At 35.9% G+C, this 23,703-nt stretch overlaps 1 non-coding gene across 1 annotated transcript; it reads left to right on the forward strand.

Moving 5' to 3' along the window:
• Nucleotides 1-19,323: 19,323 nt before the first annotated feature.
• Nucleotides 19,324-19,442, forward strand: LOC120613135 (5S ribosomal RNA). The gene has a single exon (XR_005655601.1). It is a non-coding gene; the product is annotated as a 5S ribosomal RNA (ribosomal RNA).
• The last annotated feature ends 4,261 nt before the right edge of the window (nt 19,443-23,703 follow it).

Below are 23,703 nucleotides of genomic sequence, written 5' to 3' on the forward strand. Positions count from 1 at the left end.
TCCCTCTCGCACTTCTACAAAAAAATTGATTAAAATTCAAAGTGCTCAGCATTGATAACTATATTAGCCCAAAAGCGATTAAAACAATTGGCCAAAATCAGGCATGTGGATTTTAGTTAATCATTGTTTTACCTCACTAACAAATAAAACTGCATAACTTAGTACCTCCTATATCTGAGAATTGCTTTTGGAAAAATTAAGCCTATCTGTTAAGTCATTTATTAGTATGTTTCGATATGAAATAGTTTTTTCTTCAAATCTTTATTTTTTTTTATTTTTTCAATTACAGTTGACATACAATATTATGTTAATTTCAGGTGTACAGCAAACTGATTAGACATTTATATAACTTACGAATTGATCGCCCAGATAAGTGTAGCACCCATCTGACACCACACATAGTTATTACAATATCATTGAGTATATTCCCTATGCTTCAATATGAAATATTTTAATCTAATTAACTGTCTGAAATAAAGCATAGAGGAGAGCTGATATACAAAATTTCCATTTGAACATAAAAGCAGGAAATATCAAGAGAGTTCCCTAATATTAATGGTTTGTTGCTCCTGCTTTTTATCTTACTAGGGTAATGGAATAAATTGCAACAAGAGAAGTTAAGATGAAAGAATCTGACTCCCTGAAAAACTAACCCATAAATGAGGAGCTGTAACATCAGAAGGACTATTGGAAACACTTTGCCTCCTACAGTCTGCCAAAGGGAAATGCAATGCCTGAATATATGTGTTCTGCATATCTTTGGAAGTCAGTGGCTCCATAATGATTTTCTCAGATTTTATTGCTGGTGTAGAATGAAAATCCTATTTTTTTTTCCAAGTAGAATCGTGAAGTATTAGAAGTCACAATTAGCAATGCAGGATAAGTGAATTGGTAAAATAACCATAAAATTTAGTCTAAACTCTTTAATTTGGAGAATTACTTAGCCCTGAGTCATAACAACATTTAGAGACATGGAGAAAAATAGAAGTCAGGACTCCTAACCTTCTTTTCACTATATGATGCAGCTGCTTTTTAAATTTGCCTTCGTCTTATCTAGAAGGGCTAGTCCAGAATTACATTTGATAAATAACTGGCTTTTCCTTCTTAAGCTTATTACAAAGGAAAATCTATGAGCAATATTGTTTCCTAAACATGGAGTTAGCAAGTGTTTGATATGTGTTTGTTTGATAAATGAATGCACTGAGCTAAAAATTATAAGTAGGGGATGTATATAGCATAGTTCTTATGTTTTAGGAGTTTACGTTATGGTAGGGAGAGACACACATAAGCAGATGATTGTAATGAAATCTTATAATATTTTGTTAGAGACAGAGAGAGGCTGTTTTAGCAAAAAGGAGGAGTACTTAATCTTGATTTGGATGGAAGGGGGTGGCTTTCTAGGGAAATAAAAGTAGGTGATGCCATTAAAGTATATTAGAAGTTTACATTTACTTGAGAAGCATCTAGTTGTAAATAATCTTCTTTTGGTAAAAGTAAAAAAATAAGACAAATATAAAATAAAACGGAGGACATGAGTTATGTCACTGCTGCTCTTAGTTTTTCTCTAAATATTATCTTTATCAAAACGAACAAGGACAAGTGTGTGTTGTTGTTGTTATTGTTGTTGTTTAGCATGTGTATATTTTTTGGATTTTGGAGCAAGCTCTGTTGACCTGAACCCATTCAATTATTCAATCATGATGATTTTATTAATGTACAAATATATATTGATTAATATACTGATTGGTGAGCTGACCCATATAACCTTCTAGCCAGAAAACATATAGTGACCTACTTTTTCACACTAACACTATTTCTCTTTTATTGCTTGTGTTTGTACGAACATATGTTTTGACCAATGCCTTACGTTCCCACCCAACCCATTAGACACTCATAAATATCCTTCCTGGGTTCCTCTTCCTCTTCCTAACTGATAGAAGTTGGAGTGTTCCAGAGCTTAGTGCTTGGTTCTTTTCTCTTTGCTCTCTCCTCTCACAATCTTGGAGATTTAAGATTTATAGACTTAACTATCTGGTACTATTTTCCAAATTTACACCTGTGGCTTTGATGTCCCTTTTGAACTTCACACTCATATATGCAACTGCCTACAACACAATTTCTCGTTTCGAAATCTGAACTCTGAGTTTCTCTCCAAGAACTGCTTCTTTACCTCAGTAAATATTATTCACCCAGTTGCTCAGAACAAATGTCATCCTTGATTATTCTTCTCACGACTACCCCCATCCAGTGCATCAGCAAATCCTACCCTCAAAACATAACCCAAATTATATTGTTACCCAAGATTATAAACTAATCCAACATATTACTTCTATAACCATTTCTACAGCTAGCTCACCAGTTGGAGCAATCATCATGTTTTGCCATACATATCGTAATAGCCCAAACTAGGTGATTTGTTAGTTTAGTCTTTTCAGTGGAGCAGTTATGGGTATGACAAATTTAAGGGTAGTATTGTGCAATGAGTGGCCAAGGTGGAACAGATGCCAAGACCATTTGAAGTGAAAAGGCCTAGGAACTAAGAGGCCAGGGCGTAGAAGGATTATCTCTGTCAACTTTGAAATTGCCAAATTGATGACACTATATGGCTAGAAAGCAACAAGGAATTCAGGTGCTAAAATCTAAATGACTGAGGGGCTAAATATTTGGTTCCATGTATTTTCACTTTATAACTCCTCTCTATTCATAGTTTCTGCTTCCTCATAAATCTCATAACTCACCTGTTCATGGGTTCCTCATATAGCCTTTCACATTTAGCTCCTGTTAACAGCCTTATTCCCTGTGTTGTTTTTCAGTTCAAATTCTTAAGAACAAGAAACAGATTTGCTCAGTCTATTCCTGTTTGAGTAGTCATTTATTTTTTTCCTGTGTGTGGCAGGCCACATCATAGTAGTTTACCCTTTGGTCATGTTCCTGTCTCTAATCTGATTAACTGTAGCCAGAGGGCATACAAAGACTGACAGGAAAGGGATAAAAAGATCATGCCTACCTAGGATTGTAACTTCAGCAGAAATTGGGTTGGGTGGTTTCATTATCTGCTGAGGCTTTGAAAGCGCTTTGGACGTGGCACACAATTATTGAAATCTCTACGTGGTTGTGTCAGAGACTGAGGTACTAAAATAGCATAGAAGTAGGTAGTATGAGGAAGTCATTTTACACATTATTAACATCGGGGTACTGTCATTACAGTAGAACAAAACAAAAGAAAAACAAACAGAATATATATGACTTTAGTTAGTGTTTGATTCATTCTAGATATTGAAATGTGTTTTATTTCTTTTCATTCATTCACCCAATATTTAAAAGCAGCCTTTCTGCTGGGTAGTGGTATGCAGTGAGTAGAGGGTCTATGTAAGAAACATTTGGAATTCCATGAGGTTGCTCCTGATACCAATACCTTACTTGTTATCTGAAAACTCTGACAACCTTAACTAGCTCCTAATTCATCAAGAACGATCTGCAGTGCTAAGTGATTTCCTCTTGTTACTTCACTTTCCCTTAATATAAAATAGGAAGAAGGATAGCGCTCTTACTTCAGAGAAAACTAGAAAGACTAATTAAGTCAGGAGGCAGTGCTTTGAAGATGAAAGTGGTTGCTGAGTATTAATGTGCTAAATAAGAATCCAACAGTCCTAGGGCCCATGCAGTCTATAATACCATGCCATGAATCGAAGGCACACCATAGTGCTTTAGAATTACAAGAGGCCTTTGTGGAAAATTCAAGTTACACAATGAAGTGCTTGATAGCCTTGAACTTCCAATAAAGTATTACTCTAGTATCAAGTATACGGCATCTAAAAAATATACCGGACACATATTCAGGATTAAAATTGGATTTAAATGGACAGAATGAATGAAGTGAGGAACCCCATCATGGTGTAAATACCAACGTTTAGAATGCATGTGAGCTAAAAACCCTCTACTGCGTTGCTTTATCTTGAGTTATAAAGACTAGAACAAAGGAGTTTGCTCCCGGGATAGGAGAAATTAGGTAAGATGAAGGTTGAAAGTAGGTCTGAGAACATTGATTTGGAGATGTTCTACAAATACTTCCTGCATATGGCTTGTGGTCCAGCCAGGGATGCGGAAAACATATGAGGAATGATATGAGGTTGTAGGTTGTTTGCTCATTTATTTATTTGCTTGCTTACTATTTATTTATTCATGTATTTATTGTAGTAAGTGTTATGAGTTGAACTGTGTCCCCTCAAATAAAAGAGATGTTAAATTCCTAATCCCCAGTAGCTGTGAATGTATTAAATAGTCTATGCTGATGTAATTAGTTGAGTTAAGGTCATACTAGATTAGAGTGGGCCACTAATCCAATATGACTGGTATCCTTATAGGAAAATAACCGTGTGAAGACAGAGACATACAGGGAGAATGCCTTATGATGACAAAAGCTGATACTGGAATGATGTGATTGCAAGCCCAGGAGTACAAAAGATTGCCAGCAAACTACCAGAAGCTACGAGGCACGTAACAAATTCTTCAGAATTCTCAGAGTGAACCAACCCTGCCGACACCTGGATTTCGAGCTTCTAGCCTCCAAAACATTTTTTTAAAAACCCACATTTCTTTTGTTTTAAGCCATCCTAGGAAACTAATACATTAAGGATAAGGGAATATCCAATTAAATATATGCATATACATTTATTTTTCTTTCAAACAAGTGTGTGCTCGCTGGCTGCATGGTATAGGGCAGGGGCTAGGAAACTTTTTCTGTAAAGGGTTAATAGTTCAGGCTCCGTGGGCCATAAAGTCTCAGCTGCAATTACTCAACTCTGTTATCAGAGTGCAAAAGTAGTCAGACAGTAACTAACAAATGGTTGTGACTGTGTCCCCAAAAAACCTTTTTTATGGACTTTGAAATTTTAATTTTACATAATTCTCAACTCTCAATAAATATTATTCTTCTTTTGGTTTTATTCAATCATTTAAAAATGTAAAAAAGATGTTTAATTTTCTATTTTTTCAGTTATAGTTGGCATATGGTACATTACTTTCAGGTGTACCACATAGTGATTAGACATTTATATAACTTGCAAAGTGACCACCCTAACAAATTTAGTACCCATCTGACACCATACATAGTTATTACAATATTATTGACTATATGCCTTATGCTATACTCTACATCCCCTTGACTATTTTGTAACTACCAATTTGTACTTCTTAATCCCTTCCCTTTTTTTCGCCTACCTCCCCAATCCCCCTCCAATCTGGCAACCATCAAAATGTCCCCTGTATCTATGAGTTTATTTCTTTTTTGTTTGTTTGTTTGTTTGTTTTGTTCTTTGAATTCCACGTGTAAGTGAAATCATATAGGATCTGTATTTTTCTGTCTGACTTACTCTACTCAGCATAATAGTCTCTAGGTCCATCCATGTTTTTACAGATGGCAAGATTACTATACAAAACGTTTCTAGCTTGTGGGCCGGATATGGCCTGTGGGTCATAGCTTGCAAACGTCTTGTATAACAAAAAAAGTTTTGACTCAGATACACCTGGCTCTACCACTTCCTAGCTGTCTAATTAACTTTTCATGGTACTTTACTTTTTTGAGTTTTGGTTTCTACCCTTGCAAACTAGAAATAATTATTGTTTTCTCAAAGGGCTATTAAAGGAATAAATTAGCTCTTAGCAGGATTGGTTTCATAGGTACATGATCTGCGTAATTTCCCAGGGCCCCGCGTTTTGTTTAATGCTCCGGTGTCACCATCTTGCGATTCTTAATAATTCTGAAAAGGTTCCATATTTACATTTTGCATTGGGTCCCACAAATTGTGTAGCATAGACTAAGAGCCCCCCAATAAGTCATTTTTATTACTACACGGCATAATATAGAGATAAGTGTAGATTAATAAAACCTAAACTGTGTCATTGGTTAAGGAGCCATGGCTTCTTTGAGAGCAGGCAAGGATATTTTCTCCCAAAACAAAAGCAGCGATTGCAGAGAGCCAGACGTACTTGGAACAGATGAACAGACTGACATGGAAAATAAAGACATAGCTCCCTAACTCTGTAACATGACAAATTAGTGGCCAAGAGGAAATGCTCCAGAGACATCCAATTTGTGTGGGGGACCTAACTATTTTCTAGTGTTGAAGGTTTGTGCTATGAAATAACTTATGAAATGTGCTGGCTTTGCAGGGATATGTGCACAGTATGTTAAACAAATCCTTGCAGTTGCGTCTTGCGGCAGTCTTTATTTTGAGCAGTGACATCAGAGCATTTATCTAAACACTTGTTTAAATAGAAATGCAAAAAGAGGTGCACTGCAGTGTCTGCTGAGCAGTGGAAATCTTACATTGGTAGAAATCTGGGACTCTGAGGCTCTCTTGCCAACACAGCAGAGTCTGACCTACTATTAATTTCCTTGCACATTGTATGTGACCAAATTGAAAAACTCAGAGCTCCAAATAAATTAGATGATCACCACTTTTCAGAATTGTGGCTCAGGTAGAGGCGAGCACTATGTGATTCGTAAATAAAGAAGCCACGCCATTTGTTTTCTTTATATCTAGGGAGACACTCTTACGGGTGAGAAAGTTCCCTTTGACAGTCCTCCAGCATGTCTGGGTTTATGTCAAATAGCATTTCAAAATCGTTTGGCTGATACGGGAATTCTAATTCCAGGTTTATAAACTAAAACCAGATTTGTCCAGCTACTGTGAGCTTTAATCATGAGGGCATATGCAGTAGGAAGGGAAGGCGATCCATCCAAAAAGTTTCTACTCAGTGACCATCTGCCAATGCCATACACCCACTTCTGGGGGGTAGCTTCAGCCACTGATTAGATATATCCTGTTCATAATTAGTTAAGTAAACAAAACCACTATAAAATGAATTATTGCATTTACCAAGTAGATTATATTATACAGCAATGACAATTCTGCACAGATCTTACTGCAGTATGGCATTGATGTGAACTTCCATCCTCCCCACACTAAAGGATTGGCGAAGCCCTGAGTTACTTAGGTGTAAAATGCGTTTATCGTACACTTAGACACTTTGCTTACTCTTGTTCTCTAGGTGGCTGGGCTGACTCTGAGCCACTTCTCCATTTCTTGCTGATTCCCACTGAACTGGTCACCTCCCTGTATCAGTACATATTCAAGGGTAAGCATACCAGGCCTTACATCTTCACATCCCTTGCCAAGAAAGTGGATGAGAAATACAAACCTTATTAACCAACAAGTTCAAGAATTTCTGCTCTGCTCTTCCTCTGGCTTCCTGTGATTGTGCTTTGAGCCACTTTGTTCTTCATTAGCACCTCCGATATGCACTGTGCAGGGATGGAGGGAAAAGGTAAAGATCAAATTAGTTAATTTGGCTTCTTATTAATAGCTCTGGCAAAAGACTCGGAGGAAGGTTTGCAGCTAATGGCTACAATGAGAGGAAATCAACCATGCTATTCTCACTCCTGATGCCCAAGTGAACAGAAGGCTGGCTGATTTCCTGTTTGCTAAATAGCGTCTTGAGGGTTTGAATGCTTTGTAAGAATGCCTGCCTTAGACTGTGTCTATGATGGGAAACTAATCAGTTGGCTGAGATCAAATGGATTTGCTAGTTATTTTTAAAAGACAAAATAGAATTAATTGATCCCTCTCCCACTTAAATGGCTTTTTAAAAATTTGTTTCAGGTTTTATCTTTTTTTCTATTAAAAAAAAAATGACCTTTGGGAGTAGGGTGAGATGAAAATAGACAGGTAAAAAATTAAGTAAATAAACACAGTCATTTTATCATTTATTTATTTATTTATTTATTTCAATTGAAGAAATGATTTAAATTCCCCTCCCCATCTCCCTCCCCCTTCTCCCCTCATCCCTACCCTCTGGTAACCACTAGCCCATTGTCCATGCCCATGAGTCTCTGTTTGTTCATCCTGTTCACTTGTAAACACGGTAATTTTAGATAGCAGTAAGGGCTGGTAAGGAAATAAGGCAGGCTTAAGAGTCAGTGACTGGATGTGGACATGATGCTATTTTAGATAAGATGGTCTGAGAAGGCCTCTTGAGATGACTTTTGATCAGAGACCTGAGAAATGAGAAGGAGATACTATGGGAGGATCTGGTGGGAGCACCTTCCAGGCAGAGGAAAGACAAGTGTAAAAGCCCTGAAGCTGCATAAGGAGCAGCAATTAGAATTAAACCTATGTTACTGAAACAGAGAGCAAGAGGAAGAGTAGTGAGAGACTGCAGAGATCAGAGAATACAGAGTCATGAAGGCTCCGCTAAGGGTTTCGGTTTAAATCCTAAGTGCAGTGGGAGTCACTGTTGTGTTTTCAGCTGTGAACGGGCATGGTCTCATTTATGATTTATCCTGTCTGTTGTATTGAGGAAAGACAGTAAGACAGGTAAGAGTTGGAGTTGAGGGACCAGTTAGGAGGCTGTTGAAATAAGCCAGGTGAGAGATAAAGTGAGAGACTTGGACTAAGGTGGTTATGGCAGAGATGGTGCCAAATAGCAGGATTTGAGATCAAATTTCAGGGTAGAACTTGCTAATGGAATAGATATTGAGAGGGAGTAGATTCGAGGGAAAAGAGAAGTCAAGGGCAGCTCTTTGGTTAAAGACCTAAGAAACTGTGTGACTTTGAACAAGTACCTTAATGTCTCTGAAGCTGTTTCTTCGACTGTAAAGTGAGAATTACCAGTTACATCCCATAGGCATTTTTGCATTGTATACTTAACTAATATTACTTGAAGGCCTCTTACATTAAAGAGTTTTGCTGTTGCTTTACAAATTTCATCTTCAGTTGCCCTCACAAGGATTCTAGGAGATTATTAACAGACATTTCCATTCTATGCACAAGAAAACTGATGTGCAAAAATGCGATGGTGTAATATCATATGGCAAGTAAGTGCCAGATGCAGGACTTAAATCCGTGTCTGTTTGTTTCAAAGCTCATGCTCTTTGTGGTTAAATGCGACCCAAAAGTGTGATAGTGGACTGACCTTGGAGACATGACTCTATCTTAAGCACCTGAAATACTATACTTGGGAATCCAAATAGGAACTAAAACTCTCAAATTTTATAGAAAGCAACAAGCCAGAGGTGCTCTTGTAATCCCCTTGAGCTCCTACTAGTAGATACAATAGGAGATAGGCATTCTGTTAAAGTTTGCCCAGAGCTGTCAACAGTTTTTTTTCCCAGTTTAATTTTAAACTGAATGTTATTAAACAGATGGATACCACTAGCAGTTTAGCTTGGAAACGCAGAATGTCTCAAATGAACTAACCCAATGCACTCACTGTCTATTCATTGTCGGGATAGTACAAATATTAAGAAATGGATTTTTAAAATGTGAGAACAACAAAAACTCCAGAGCCAAATGATGCTACATATGGTGATTACATCATTTTTAAGATAGAGGTTTCTTTAGGTACAGACCTTGATGTGAAACTTAAGATAGATAAAAGGGAGTGGAAATGTCCCATCATGTCCCATCAACCAAGTTGACCTTTGTTTACAGAAAGAAACTGAAGCTTAGCACTTTTAAGTTGCCCAACCATTTCTCCAAGAGGTCCCTCTGGCATATATCACATATCTTTTTCTCCTTTAGCAAATTCTTCCAGCTACTAGAATACAAAGGGAAATGCTGCTCATATCTACCAGAGCATGGTGCTACATAAAATTGGGAGACTTGAAAGCTCTTAAGAAATGACCTCATGCTTCCCTTTATCTGCAGCCCAGGATCCAAACCATCCCAGAAAACAATCTGTCTTCCCTTTCTCCTAACATTGTCCAGAGGCAGAGATTTCCCTAGGCAATATGACCCTTTGCCTTTCATGCGTATTTTCATTTGCATAAATGCCTGTGACCTGTAATTACTTTCCACTCTTCTGTGCACTGGTGTGATGCAAGACATAGCCAAGAGCATTCCATAGATCGTTAATGGGCAGACATATGGGCCATTGGCCCCTGGGATTCAGTTTCTTATTTGTTAGTAAAAGACTACAGGTTGTCAGATTCAACTGCTTGACCTTTCAAAAACTAAAAGACAAGCAAAATGAAAGGATGCTTTTCCTCAAAGTAACAACCAAAAAACTAGTGTTAGAAGCTGCCTTAGTGGAGATATTAAATCCACCAGAACATTTGTTGCAGGTAGAAATTTGGGCTTTTTTGGTATCCTTTTGGGACAATAAACTTGGCAAAATGAAGACAAATGATCATTTCAGGGCAGAAATAACATCACAGCAGAAGAGTCAACAAGATTGCCTAGTTATTATATTGTATTTTTTCTTCTAAATATGAAAGACTGTAGTTTAAAAGACTACTTAGCTGCAATTTGGAGTTGTGTTAAACATTCCATATTTAAGATAAATCAGTCTTTAGGGACTAAATTTTAACTAAAGGACAAGATAATTTGGTATAATAATACAGCATCAACAGTATCGGCTAATGAAAAGAAGATACTACAAAGGGAAGTTATGAAATAGATAGGTTATCTAACCATTTTATATACTATTAATTCTCATCATTGGAGAATGAATTTACACTTTATAGAATCTTATAAATGCTTTCTGGCACGGTGGATATCTAATTTGAGGATGAATTTCTGAATGATTCAAGTTTGTGAGTTTGTTCTTGAGGATGCATGGCATTTATAGTGTTGTTAAAGTTTTGTTTGGCTCCTTTGTAGCCCTCCAACAGTTTATAAGCTAGAGCAGTGAGAAGGGCTAAGAGCTGCAGTTACCCCACTGAGCTAATTAATCCTGTTATGGAGCCTGAGATCTTAATTTCTGCATCTCTCAACATATAGAAGAGAAAATTGAAGCCCAGAGAAAGATACATTCAGTATCCCTCTCTATCGCTACCCCTACAAAGACATGGAAGTTCAGAGTGTCAAGGTGCATTTGTTCATTTGACAGACTATTATGTGGATATTTAAAATGTTTGAGTATTTATTTTAAATAAAACTTTTAACAATGCAACAAAAGTAGAACCAAAATATTCTAGTGCAATTGGTGAGGAATATGAGTGGATTATTTAGTCAATAACAGAAGCTCATTGTCATGTTTTAGATTTATTGAAACAAAATCAGTCTCTTAGTCAGATAACATCATAAGCTATGCCAAGGGGATCAGATATGTCTATTCAGGGCAAATGTATCAGGGTCACCTTCTCTCCTACTATGATGTCTGGTCTGAAAAAAATGCCGAATAAGTGGAAAGACAATGCACCAAATCAAGGAAAACACCCCCAGAATCTTTATGGATTTTGCTGACATAAAACTTATCCCCATCAATTGCAAACTGAAAGAAGCTCATCTCAATTCAGTCTGTTCAAAGAACCAATTAGCAGTAACTCATCCTCAGCAGGATTCAGGACAATCAATTTCTTGTCATCCAAGTCTGCATTTCTAGGTAATGCTAGGTCAGAAAGGGAAAAAAGGTAACATAATTTGAATTGACATCTGTGGTTATGAAAATAAAGAGTGCAAACTGAAACTTCTTAGGAATACTGTGTGTGTGTGTGTGTGTGTGTGTGTGTGTGTGTGTGTGTGTGAAATGCAAAGTGTGGATGGCATTATGCTTTTCTATATCCTTAAATATAGAGCATGCGCAGTGCAAAAAATATGGTAGTGGGCAGAGTAATGGCCCAAAGTATGTCCTCACACTAATGTTGGAAACTGGAATATGCTACATTACATGGCAAGGAAGAATTAAGGTTGCAAATAGAATTAAGGCTGCTAATCAGATAACCCTGAGAAGGGTAGATTATCCTGGATTATCCAGGATGTTATTACAAGGATCTTTATAAGTGAAAGAGGGAGACAAGAGACCCAGAGTCTGAGAAGGAGATACGATAATGGAAACAGAGGTTTGAGTGATGTGATTGCTGGCTTTTAAGATGGAAGGAAGCCATGAGCCAAGACATAGATGTTGCTTCTAGAAGCTGAAAAAGTCGAAGAAACAGATTATCTCCTAGAGCTTCTAGAAGGAACACAGCCCACTGACACCTAATTTTAGTCCAGTGAGAACTGTGCTGGAGTTCTGACCTACAGAACAGTATGATAATAAATTTGTGTTATTTGAAGTTACTAACTTTGTAGTAATTTTTTTGCAGACACAATAGGTAATAAATATAATTACTCCTTTGTAGCTATGTGCATAGTATGGCTGCCCAAGTGTATGTGTATTATGGTAGCACAGGAGTGCAGTTTTACTTTCTTTTTCTCATGATGGTCCATGTCCCTTTCCAAATAACTTTTCTTTCAGTGACTGATTATGTGCTCTCCCTGTAAGCAACCTGTTTCTCTGGACTCTATGGCATCAGAAGGCAAATGTGAGGCAAGGACACAAGGAGTCATTTTTGATGCTCTTTTCATGAAAAGAGAAGCTTCTCTCGTTCTTGGAGAAAAGGAATTCTGTTTCATAATGAAGACTTGAAGGATCAAAACAGCACAGTGTACTAGAAAAAATATATAAATTTTAGAGTCAGATAGGTCCATATTTGAATCTTTGCATGAATATTTTGAGTGACCGAAGGCAAGTTACTTAACCTTTCTAGGTCAAAGTCACCTTATTACCTACTGGAAAAGTGACCTGCCACTACAAATCTTGCTGTGGCCTGGACATGTTTAATGTTTGTAATATATAAAAGGATGTTCTTCCAAGTATAAGGATCTAACAGTAAGGTACCAGGCATACTCAATCTTTGTAAATAGTCATGAGGAGCACAGAGTAATATATCTAAACTTCAAATATGACCATGGCCCTCTGTTTTAAACCCTTCGGTAGCTTTCTATCATCTATAGCAGCAGCTTTCAAGCCTTTTTGTTTTAGCATCCCTTCGCACTCTGAATAATTATTGAGGACCAGAAAGAGCTTTTGCTTATGTGGATTATATCTATCAATATTTACCATATTAAAAACTAAAATAAGAGTAACTATAATAAACCCATTAAAAGTTAGACATTTTGTGAAACATAACTATATTTTTTAAAACAAAAATTAAGCAAGAAGAATGATGTTTTATATTTTTTACATTTTTCTTGAATGTCTGGCTTGATAGAAGATGCATTTATTCTGTTGCAATATATTGTTTTGGTTGAAGTACATAAAAAACATGTAGCCTCCCCCAGATATGTTGTTGGAAAAGGGACGATTATTTTATTAGCTTCTTTGGATATTTTTTGGTTGTTCTTCTTTGGTATTGCACAAAAGCTAAACAAGTGGTAGTTTCTTAAAGGCTAGTTGCTATATGGACTCTTAGGTCCTATCAATGAATTTCTTTTACTCTGATTTACCAGAAGTCCTTGGTCTGTCTTACATTTTGAATGATATTTTATCCATGCATGATTTTGTCACATCAAGCACCAGTCATTTAAAACATTTTGATTCACTAAATTACGCAGATTTTTCCGCATAAATGTTGTCACATTTCATTATAAACATCAAAAATTCACATTTGTTAATATCATCACCAATCTCATCAGAAAAGTATTTAGGTATTTGGAAGCTGTCAAGCTCACTATGGCGAATACAAGTTTTCTAAATTTTAATTTTCACTAAGAGCTCTAATTTTGTCATCGGCAATACTATCAGTTTACCTTAAAGTGACAGACTCACTTCATTTATTATTTAGAAAATATCTGCCAAATACCATATCTGAATAACCAGTTTGTCTATGTCATTCTTCCAAATAAAAACTGTGATTCGTGGAAAAATCAGCTAGTTCAGCTCACAACCCAAACAATCACACACCCGCTTTTCCTAGCGATGACCATCACTCTTCAGTTTGCAGCAGAGGCGATTTATGCATATGTCCTAGTTCATCACACGAGTTGAGATTTAATAAAATTAATATATTTTTTACCTTTCTAAAACTCATGGGCATTTATTCCTATGTGAAAATGGTTATTTTTTATTTTATTTTATTTTTTACTGAGAACCTGACAGTGAAGAATATAAGATGACTAGTACATTTTGTAGTACACTTTGGTGCTAGTCTTGATTTGTGCTAATATGACAGTTTTACCCGCCATCGCTCTTGCACCATCAGTGCAAATGTCAACACAGGGAAAAAGCAAATAATGCCTATGTATTATTTTAAAATTAGTTCTGGCCTTGCAAACCCCCTGAAAGCGTCTTGAGTACCTCCATGTGTCTGAGGACCATGCTTTGAGAAACACTATTCTACCGGATAAATTACAAGTTCCTAAGCAAGGCATGTTCAGCTTTCCATATGTGGTTTCTACCTTTCTCTCCAGCCTCATTTCGCTTTATGTGCCTACAATCCTGAAATGCCTCTAGTCCTGAATAGACCATGCTCACTTATGTGTCTCTTCTTTCTCTGATACCTTTCAGGCTACTCGATGCACTGTGATACATAATGCCATTCTCTTTGCTTCTCTAACTCCTAATCATCCTTTGAGATCTAATTTCAATGCCAGTTCCTTCACAAAGCCTTCCTTAAATTCCTCCCACTTAGAGCCTTCCTTCTTTGTGCTTCTTAGTACCTTCTGCACATCTCCATCACTCATATGCTCCTATCACAATAGTCTCTTTCCACTTCATTCTCCCTCTTCTCCACAAGATTATGAGTATCTTGAGGGCAGAGAGTTTGCATTAGTGATGGTTGTAACTCCATATTTGTTCTCCGCAGAGGTTTTCAATAAATGCTGTTTGAATGAATGCAGTAACCAATGTAAATATACTCAATAAGACAAGCTTGGGAAAAAATGAAAAATCTTCACAAAACATGTTTTTGTTTAAACTATACCATCTGCACCACAAACGCATTTTCACTTTAACAGAGAATTAACCAAACAACAAAGTGATAGGGTCTTTTTTTATTTTACATCTATTTAACAAACTCGTCAAATGTCTACTTTTTCCTGTCTCTGTACCTTGAGCTAGAGGTGATGAGATCCACTGGTTATACAATGATAATTAAGCATCACTATGATTGAAAGTAAACTAATCTTGGAATCAAATGATTTATTTTTACTCTATGTCTTCTATTTAATAGCTATGTCATCTTGGACAAATTATTTAATACCTCTGAGTTTCACTTTCCTTAGCTGCAAAATGAAAATCATAGTATCTATTTAAAACAGGTTGTAATAATCAGAAGAGAATTTAAATAAAAACATTTATCACAGTTTCCAATATACAATAAATGCTCAATAAGCACTGATTTAAACCAATTGGTCATTATTTTTGTCCTCAAGGATACTACAAACTGATTTTAGCATCATATATATGAACAATTAATCTTATTTAAGGCAAATAAAGTAAAATGCAAAATAATCATGTAAATAGCATGGTTTGGGAGCACAGATTAAGAAAGCACATTGAGGTACAAATTAGTAGTTACAAAACAGTCACAGGGATGTAGAGTACAGCATAGGGAATATAGTGAATATTACTGTAATGGCTACATGTAGAGCCAGATGGGTACTGGGTGGATCTCACTTCATAAATTATATAACTATCCAACTATTGTACTGTATACCTGAAACTAATATAAAAATTTTTTAAAAGGTAAAAAGAAAGCACATTGAAGAAGAATGGGAAAATTAAGAATTAGTGTTGCTAGGGCCCTACAATCCCCTGCTACTTAAAGTGTGCTCCATAGATCAGCACTGGCATTACTTGAGAGCTTGTAAAGAACCATGGGGCCCACGTCAGACCTTCTGAATCAGAATCTACATTTTATCAACTTCCTAGATCAATCCTCTGCACACTAAATCTTGAGAAGCACTTGTATAGAGGGAGAGACAGACCTCATGTCATTAAGATTCTCTTATGATTAATGCTGGATGTAGACTTGGGCTTATTTCTTATTGTTCTGAAGGCTTGCTTGCATCTTTGTGAGCTTTTTAAGCACTGTATTTGGTGTAGATTTCACCTTGTTTATTTTGCCTTGCATGGAAGTTAAAATCCCAAATTGTCTTACTTGACTGGATGAGGCTAAGGACCAGGTAAGTCTCCTTGTAAAACTAGAAGTGAATTTTGGACTTTGAGTACCAAATAAAATACACATATCATATTTCAGTGTCTTGTCAACTTAAAAGAGAAACCAGTAGAGGAGAATTCTTCCTTTCACTAGCATAATAGATTTGGATTTCAGTTTGGTTAGGGATTTTATCTGTTAAAATGTTTTCTGAATATTTAATAAACCCGAATGAGTATTTTTACCAAAGATAAGCTCTAGCATATAAATATCTCTATATAGCAAAAAAAGATCAGCACAGAAGATGAATTTGACAAAAGTTATTTCTCAGTAAGATAAGCCTTATAAAACCTGTAGTATCATTAGATGTGATGGAGAATTGTGGTGGTTCTAAAGCTTTATTCTGCGTATGAACCACTAAAGAAGCATAATAAAATCCAGATTCTAGGGTCTCACCTCTGGAAGCTCTCATTCAGTACTACCAAAATAGGATCAGGAAAATTACAACAAGGTCTCTGATTGCTTGCAACCATGCTTTGAGAAATATTGAAACCCAATCAAGTCAGAATATTGAATCAGAACACCTGGGAAATGGAAGAGGCAATGAATTAACTGAGTGTTTGTTATGTGCCAGATATATGAAGAACATGATCACATTTTATCTTTACATTTCATTTTATGGGAGAGCTGTTATCCCCATTTTACAGATTGGAAACTAGGTTGCACATCTGGGAATACTGGAACCAACTCTGTAATCTATGGTCTTCTCACCACCACACATTGTAAACTCTTAAACTGGGTTCAAATCTTTCTCTGTAACATTTCACTTTAGTAACTATGCACAAGGCACTTAATTTAATCTCTTTCAGTCTTAATTTTCTTATCTGAAAAATAAGAATAATAATAGCAGCTCTGTCAACATCGTAGGATTGTGACAATCCAAGATGATCACAGATGTGACCTCTTGAAATTTTATTTCCATAAAATGTCTCTTGGTCTTGGTCGGTCATCAAGGGGTCCAACCTTAGTTTGAAATCTGAGATGAGTGTGGAACTAACTTTATTTGGTTTTGTATTGTCCTCCCAGGATAGTACCAGGATTTAAAGAGTTGTCCAAAAATGAAATTAAGTATTGACCTCTAACCTCTCCTCTGGGCCATCACGGTAATGGAGATTGCTGCCCCACATGTGAGATTCTGCCATATTCTCAGAGCTCCTAGTCTAAGAGGCGCACAGGTTTCTGTGACCTCAGAATCGTAGATGTGCATTTTTTCCAGATTGGAGAAATCCGCACCTTCTTTCCCTACTGTCAAAGATACTTTACTTTCTTTCTCTGATTTCTCTTACGTAAACCTAGTCAGCTCTTCAGTGGGCTTAGGATTTTATGAACAATGGGACATGTCCAAAACTATGCTGCTTTGGTATTGGTTTTCCACAAAAAATACTCGAGGCAAGAACCTAAAAGGGACCTAGGATTATGGGGAAAAGGAAAACAAATATATAAAAAAGGAGAAAAACTCATGTTCACATATAAAAAAAAAAAGTCCTATCACATGTAGCAGCAACATAAAAACATTCTGGGGGAAAAGACACCTATAATCCAACATCCAGGATAAACCACTGCTCTCATTTTGGCATATTTCTTTGTATTTGTTGTCATTTTGGCATGTGTCCTTGTAGTTGACATTTATACTCTTTTCCTACATTTCGTTTTGTATCTTTGTTTTTAGTTAGTATTATTTAAGAATTCGTTCCTATATTGCTTAAAACTAGTGAAGTTTTAGGTTGTATCTAAATTAGTATAATTATAAATAGTATCATGATAGATATCTTCATTCAAAATAATTTGTCTGTATTTTGACCTATTTTCTTAAGAAATATGCCTAGCAATGGAAATACTAAACTACAGAGTATGGAGTTTTTAAGACATAAGAATCCATTCATTAATTCAGCAAGGTTTTAATTGAATATCAGTCACTATCCATTATTTGTTCCCAAGCTAGAAGAAAATTTTGGCTTCCTGTAAGTATATCGATATGGGGCTTCAGAAGGCAGGTGATGAAAATGCCAAGGACCAGCAATAACCATTGTCCCACTGGTCATGTCCCACCTTAATGAGGAGAATGTGGGGATGAATATTTGAAATCTGGATTGAATGAATTTTGATTTGCCTCTGGTTTTGTTAAAGTCCCAGAGACATTACAAATTTAAAGGTATTCATTAGCAGAGTTTAAGCATTTGCAAGACAATCGTATAACGAGAGGTGAGGGCAGAACTGGCTTCATGGGTGTGTGACTGGTACAGTTACACTGAAACCCACAAATAGAAGGGCCCTGGACTTGGTTTAATGCTCTGTTGTCACCATCTTGAAATTCATAATGGTTTTTTTGAACAAGGAGCATCACATTTTCATTTTGCATTGGGTCCTGCACAGTAAAATATTACTGCCATAAAAATGACACAGATATTGGATGAACTGAAGGATCCTTAGGGCTAACTCTGACATTTTATAATGCTGTCTGTTCTCTATAGGGCCCTTTAAATGGATTGGGTTTCCTAGCACAAGCCCCTCATTCAGAATTCCATAAAGGTCAGCCATAGGCAGTAGTAACACTCTGTCAGCAGTGTTTGCCACAATTGTCCACAGTCCTGTTATGATTTACTCTTTTTCACTTTTGTTTTCTCTTGATTTCTGACCTCTGTCTTGTACCTGACTTCCAGAAGCTCTCCTGGTACCCATCCTGAGGCTCTATTTGAACAAACTTTAATTCTTGGCACAGTTTGTTAACTATAATGTGGAAATTTTCTGGACCTACTCACTTGCAGCTGCAGATAAGAGGCATTCACCTACATTGAATTCTCCTACATTGAATTCAACCAAATCCAGTAACTCAGGAGAAATATATTTGCTATTTAGGGGGTGTGGAGGCGGAAAGAGATATAATGATTTAGGTTAGAAATGGTTTGTTCCTGAAGTTACTCCCTCCAGGAAGCCTTTCGTTATTCTCCAACAATAAGTTAGCTGCTTCTTCTATGTGGTTGCCTAGCACTCTGTATTCACCCCTATGTAGTACTTACCAGATACTACATAGTGTGAGTTCACGCTTACTTAACAATATCTGACACTACAATGGAAATTGCTTGAAGCCAGGTACCATGTTATATGTTTTCTTATATAGCCCCAAAGCTAGGAATAGTGTCTGGCACATAATATTTGTTCAAAAATATTTATTCAATGAATTGATATGTGGGAAAGTTAGGCGAGGCAACCCTTGGTTGACCTCACAGATTGCAAGGACCTTGTCAGCTTATAATTCCTTATTTTTTTTATTTTTTTTACACCTATAGCACCTGGTCTCCCTAGGTGGTTCATTATTTCATTTTTTAAAAATCTAATAGGTCTACAGCCATGCTACCCTGAGCAAGCCTGAACCCATCTGATCTCGGAAGCTAAGCAGGGTCGGGCCTGGTTAGTACTTGGATGGGAGACCACCTAGGAAGACCAGGTGCTGTAGGCATAAAAATAAAAATAAAAAAAATAAGAGATTGTAAACTGACAAGGTCCTTGCAATCTGTGAGGTCAACCAAGGGTTGCCTCGGCTAAAAAAAAAGTACTTCATCACTGAGCATGTTTTTTTTTTTTTAGTAATTTAGGTTTACAGAATAATTGAGTAGAAAGGGCACAGAGTTCCTATATATCCCCTCACCGCCCTCCCCACAGCTTCTTCTGTTATTAATATCATGCTTTAGTGTATTACATTTGTTAAAATTCGCTAACTAATATTGATACATTATTTTTAACAAAAATCCATAGTTTACATTCGAGTTTACTCTTTGTATGATACATTCAGTGGGTCTTGACAAATGTGTAATTATGTTAATCCACAATTACATATCCTAGAGATTAGTTTTACTGCCTTAAAAATCCTCTCTGCTCTAACTACTCATCCCCCTTTCCCCTCACCCCTCTCACATGAACCCCTAGAAACTATTGATCTTTTTTACTGTCTCCAATGTCTTGCCTTTTCCAAAATGTCATAGAGTTGGAATTATATAATATGGCCTTTTAGTATAGGCTTTTCCTATTGGCTCCTTTCACTTAGCAATATGCTTTAAAGTTCCTCCACATCTTTTTGTGCCTTGAGTGTTTATTTCAGTTACTGGTAAATAATATGTCATTGCATGAATGTACCACACTTTATCAATTCACCTACTGAAACACAACTTGGTTGCTTTCACGCTTGGTCAATTATAAATAAGATTACTATAAACATTTGTGTGCACATTTTTGTGTGCACGTAAGTTTTCAACTCATTTGAGTAATTACCTAAGAGTGCAATTGCTGGATCATATGGTAAAAATATGTTTGGTTTTGTAAAAAATTGCTAAACTGTCTTCTAAAGTAGTTGTACCATTTCATATTCCCACCAGCAATGAATGAGAGTTCCTGTTTCTCCACATCCTCACCAGTATTTGGTATTGCCAGTGTTTTGGATTTCGGTAATTCTAGTGGTCTCATTATTGTTTCAGTTTGCATTTCCCTATTGGCATATGATATTGAACATTTTTATATAAAGTTTTGTCATTTGTATATCTTCTTTGGTGAGATATGTATCCAGATCTTTGGTCCATTTTTTAAATTGAGATATTTTCTTACTGTTGAATTTAACAATTCTTGGTATATTTTGGATATCAGTCCTTTATCAGATTGTTTTTTTTTGCAAAGATTTTCTCCCAGTCTGTGACTTATCTTTTAATTCTCTTAACAATGTCTTTTACAGAGCAAAAAATAATAATTTTAAGTAAGTCCAACTTATTCAATTGTTTTTTAATGATGGTGCTTTTGGTGTTATATCTAGTCATCACCAAACTCAAGGTCACCAAGGTTTTCTCCTATGTTATCTTCTAGGAGTATTGTAGTTTCTTGTTTGTTTTATATTTAGATCTATGATCCATTTTGAGTTAATTTTTGTGATAGGTATAAGGTCTGTATCTATGTGAATGTCCAGTATTTCCAACAGCATTTGTTGAAAAGACTATCCTTTCTTCATTGTATTGCCTTTGCTTCTTTATCAAAGATTAGCGGACTATATTTAGGTAGGTCTATTTTGGGGGTTATTAGGGTGGTCCATTAATCTATTTGACTATTATTTCACCAATATCATACTATCTTAAACATTTAGCTTTATAGCAAGTCTCAGAGTATTCTAACTTTAATATTGTGTTGGCCATTCTGAGCTTGTCACCCTTCCATATAAACTTTAGAATCAGTTTGCTTATATCTACTGTCAGTTGGGAAGAACTGACATCTTGACAATACTGAGTCTTCTTCTCCATGTGCATGATATACGTCTCCATTTATTTTGGTCTTTGATTTCTTTCATCAGAGTTTTGTAGTTTGTTTTTTTTTTTCAAATAACTCTTGTACATATTTTTTTAGATTTATACCTGAATATTACATTTTTTCATGTTCTATTTCTTTTTTATCACCAAAAAATCCATACCCAATTTAGAAAATGCAAAAAGCAAAATGTCACAAAAAAATGTCTACAATCCCACTGGTCTTGGCATAAATTTTTAGAGCTATTTATGTATGTACGAATTTTGGTGAGGGGAATTTAATTAGTTCCAACTAATCATATGCTTTTAGATATTTAGGTATTTTAGTTTTGCAATATTACAACTTAGACAAACAAGGATAATTGAATGAATATGGATTAGAATTTAAAAATAAACATTTAAACAATCTTAAATATTCTCAAAACCAGACAAAATACTTAGAGATTCACTGAAATTTACAAAAACACTCTGCTGTTTACTAAGATTTATAATAACCTGATGGTAGTGTCTAGGGATCCCAATTCTAATAAAATGAATGTTTTTACCAAATTGTGATATTAAACTTGCTTCATGCCAAATGCTTTTACTTTGCCAAATATTTTCAAACTCTATTCCGTGGAGGCCATGGAAGCTATAGTAATGGATTCTGATCAATTATGACTTATGTTCATGACTTTGATTATATAGTCCTTCTAAATTACTTAACCTGACCTCTTCCTCATTTAATGAAAAACATGAAATTGTGCCAATCATGGACTTTAATCCATCCTCTGCTAAATTATATAAATGATTATTCGAAAGTAAAATATGTCACCATTCACCTGCATTAGTATTAGCACACTGGGCCATGGTTTATGAGCTCATTATCTGCTTATCATTTTTCTGGCAAGTGTCTCTAATTTCCTTTGTAGAACTAATCTTCCATGATTAGACCATGTGGTTTGGATGGGGAATCCCAGGGACGGGCTAGTTACTAAGCCTAGACAATTGGATCATTACATAACCTAACTATAATGAATAATGCAAATATGGTCTTATTATCAAATCAGTGATGATATCAGAGCATTTGATGAAGGAAACCAGATAAGCTTCGCACTTTGCAAATACATGAGAAGCTGTACATTTGCAAGAGTGGATTTACTGGGCAACCTGAGATGAGCAGAATTTGCTTGAGATATTGGCAGTGCAGAGGAAAGTCGACCTAACAGTTGGGAGTGGGGAAAGAGGGAAAGAGGGAAGGAGAAAAAGAGAGATGGAGTGAAGTAGGAGGATAGTCCTGGTGACATTACTGAGACCCTAGATCCAGCTGTGTCTGTGTATATAGTCAGAAGCATTCTGGACATTTAGGTTATGTCAATCAGGAAACCACATTTTTTACCTGGGGCATTTTAAGGGGATTTTCTACCCTCCTTATTTCCAGTAGTTATGACTAACAACAATTTAGGATGGTTCAAGCTCTTTCAGACACAGTTACAACTCCTATGGTACTACATATTCTTAGGTTTAAAGAGTAGGTTATAAATGATAGCACAGTAATTTGGAGACAAGAAATGACCTTGAGTTACTTCGGTACTGTCATTCTATTTGACTATTTACAGTTTTTATTTGTATTGAAGTTTTCAAGCAGTGACCCACAGTGTGAACTGAGAGATGTAATTTTGTTTGAGAGTTTACATTTTAGATTATACACAAAATAACTTTCCTGGATTTGAAAAGCATCTTTAAGATTTAAAGTACTTCCTTTAAAATTGTGAAAAAGTTTGTTTTAATACTACAAATCAAGAAAACAATGGGTATTACTGATTTGTGCATTATTATTATTAAAATAATTTTGTCACATAGAGGAGCAGGTGTTAAAAAAGGAGCTACTATAGATATTAAATGCTCTTGGTCTGCCACTGTCTGTTTGCCACGGGTCATTAAAAGAAATTTCCAGAACTTGCACTGTCAAGTCTAATTCTCTCCTTAAGTGTTCAAAGCCCCTTTTGGATTTTCCTCACTTTTAGTTAATCACAGGAATCTCTTGGTGCCTTTTTCCAGATATTGGTATATTGGTTTGTGGTCTGTTACCTTCTTCATGGTTTAGGTTGATTAGGTCATGGCTGCATTACTCAGAGCTCTCCACTCTTATTCACAACTGATTACATTTCATTACTTTTGTGCCATATGGTGAGATTGCTATTGTAATGGAAGAAAATTATGGATTCTATGTTTCATATGCATTTCTGACTGCCTACAGGGATTTTGTTGGCATTCTGGAGGTTGGTAACTTCTTTTGTTCTTTTCGGTCCTTTTCTTTTACATTTTTTCACATTCCTTTCTTTTCTTTTGTGTTTTCTTTTAGTTTCCTTGTTTTTATATGAGTTTCAAATCTTTCTTTGTTCTTAGAGAAAGGAAACATCATAGATAAAACTAAATGTTTCACTTAGTATTATCATT

This window comes from Pteropus medius, unplaced genomic scaffold, assembly GCF_902729225.1.
Source record: "Pteropus medius unplaced genomic scaffold, Ma_sr-lr_union100, whole genome shotgun sequence".
NCBI lineage: Eukaryota > Metazoa > Chordata > Mammalia > Chiroptera > Pteropodidae > Pteropus > Pteropus medius.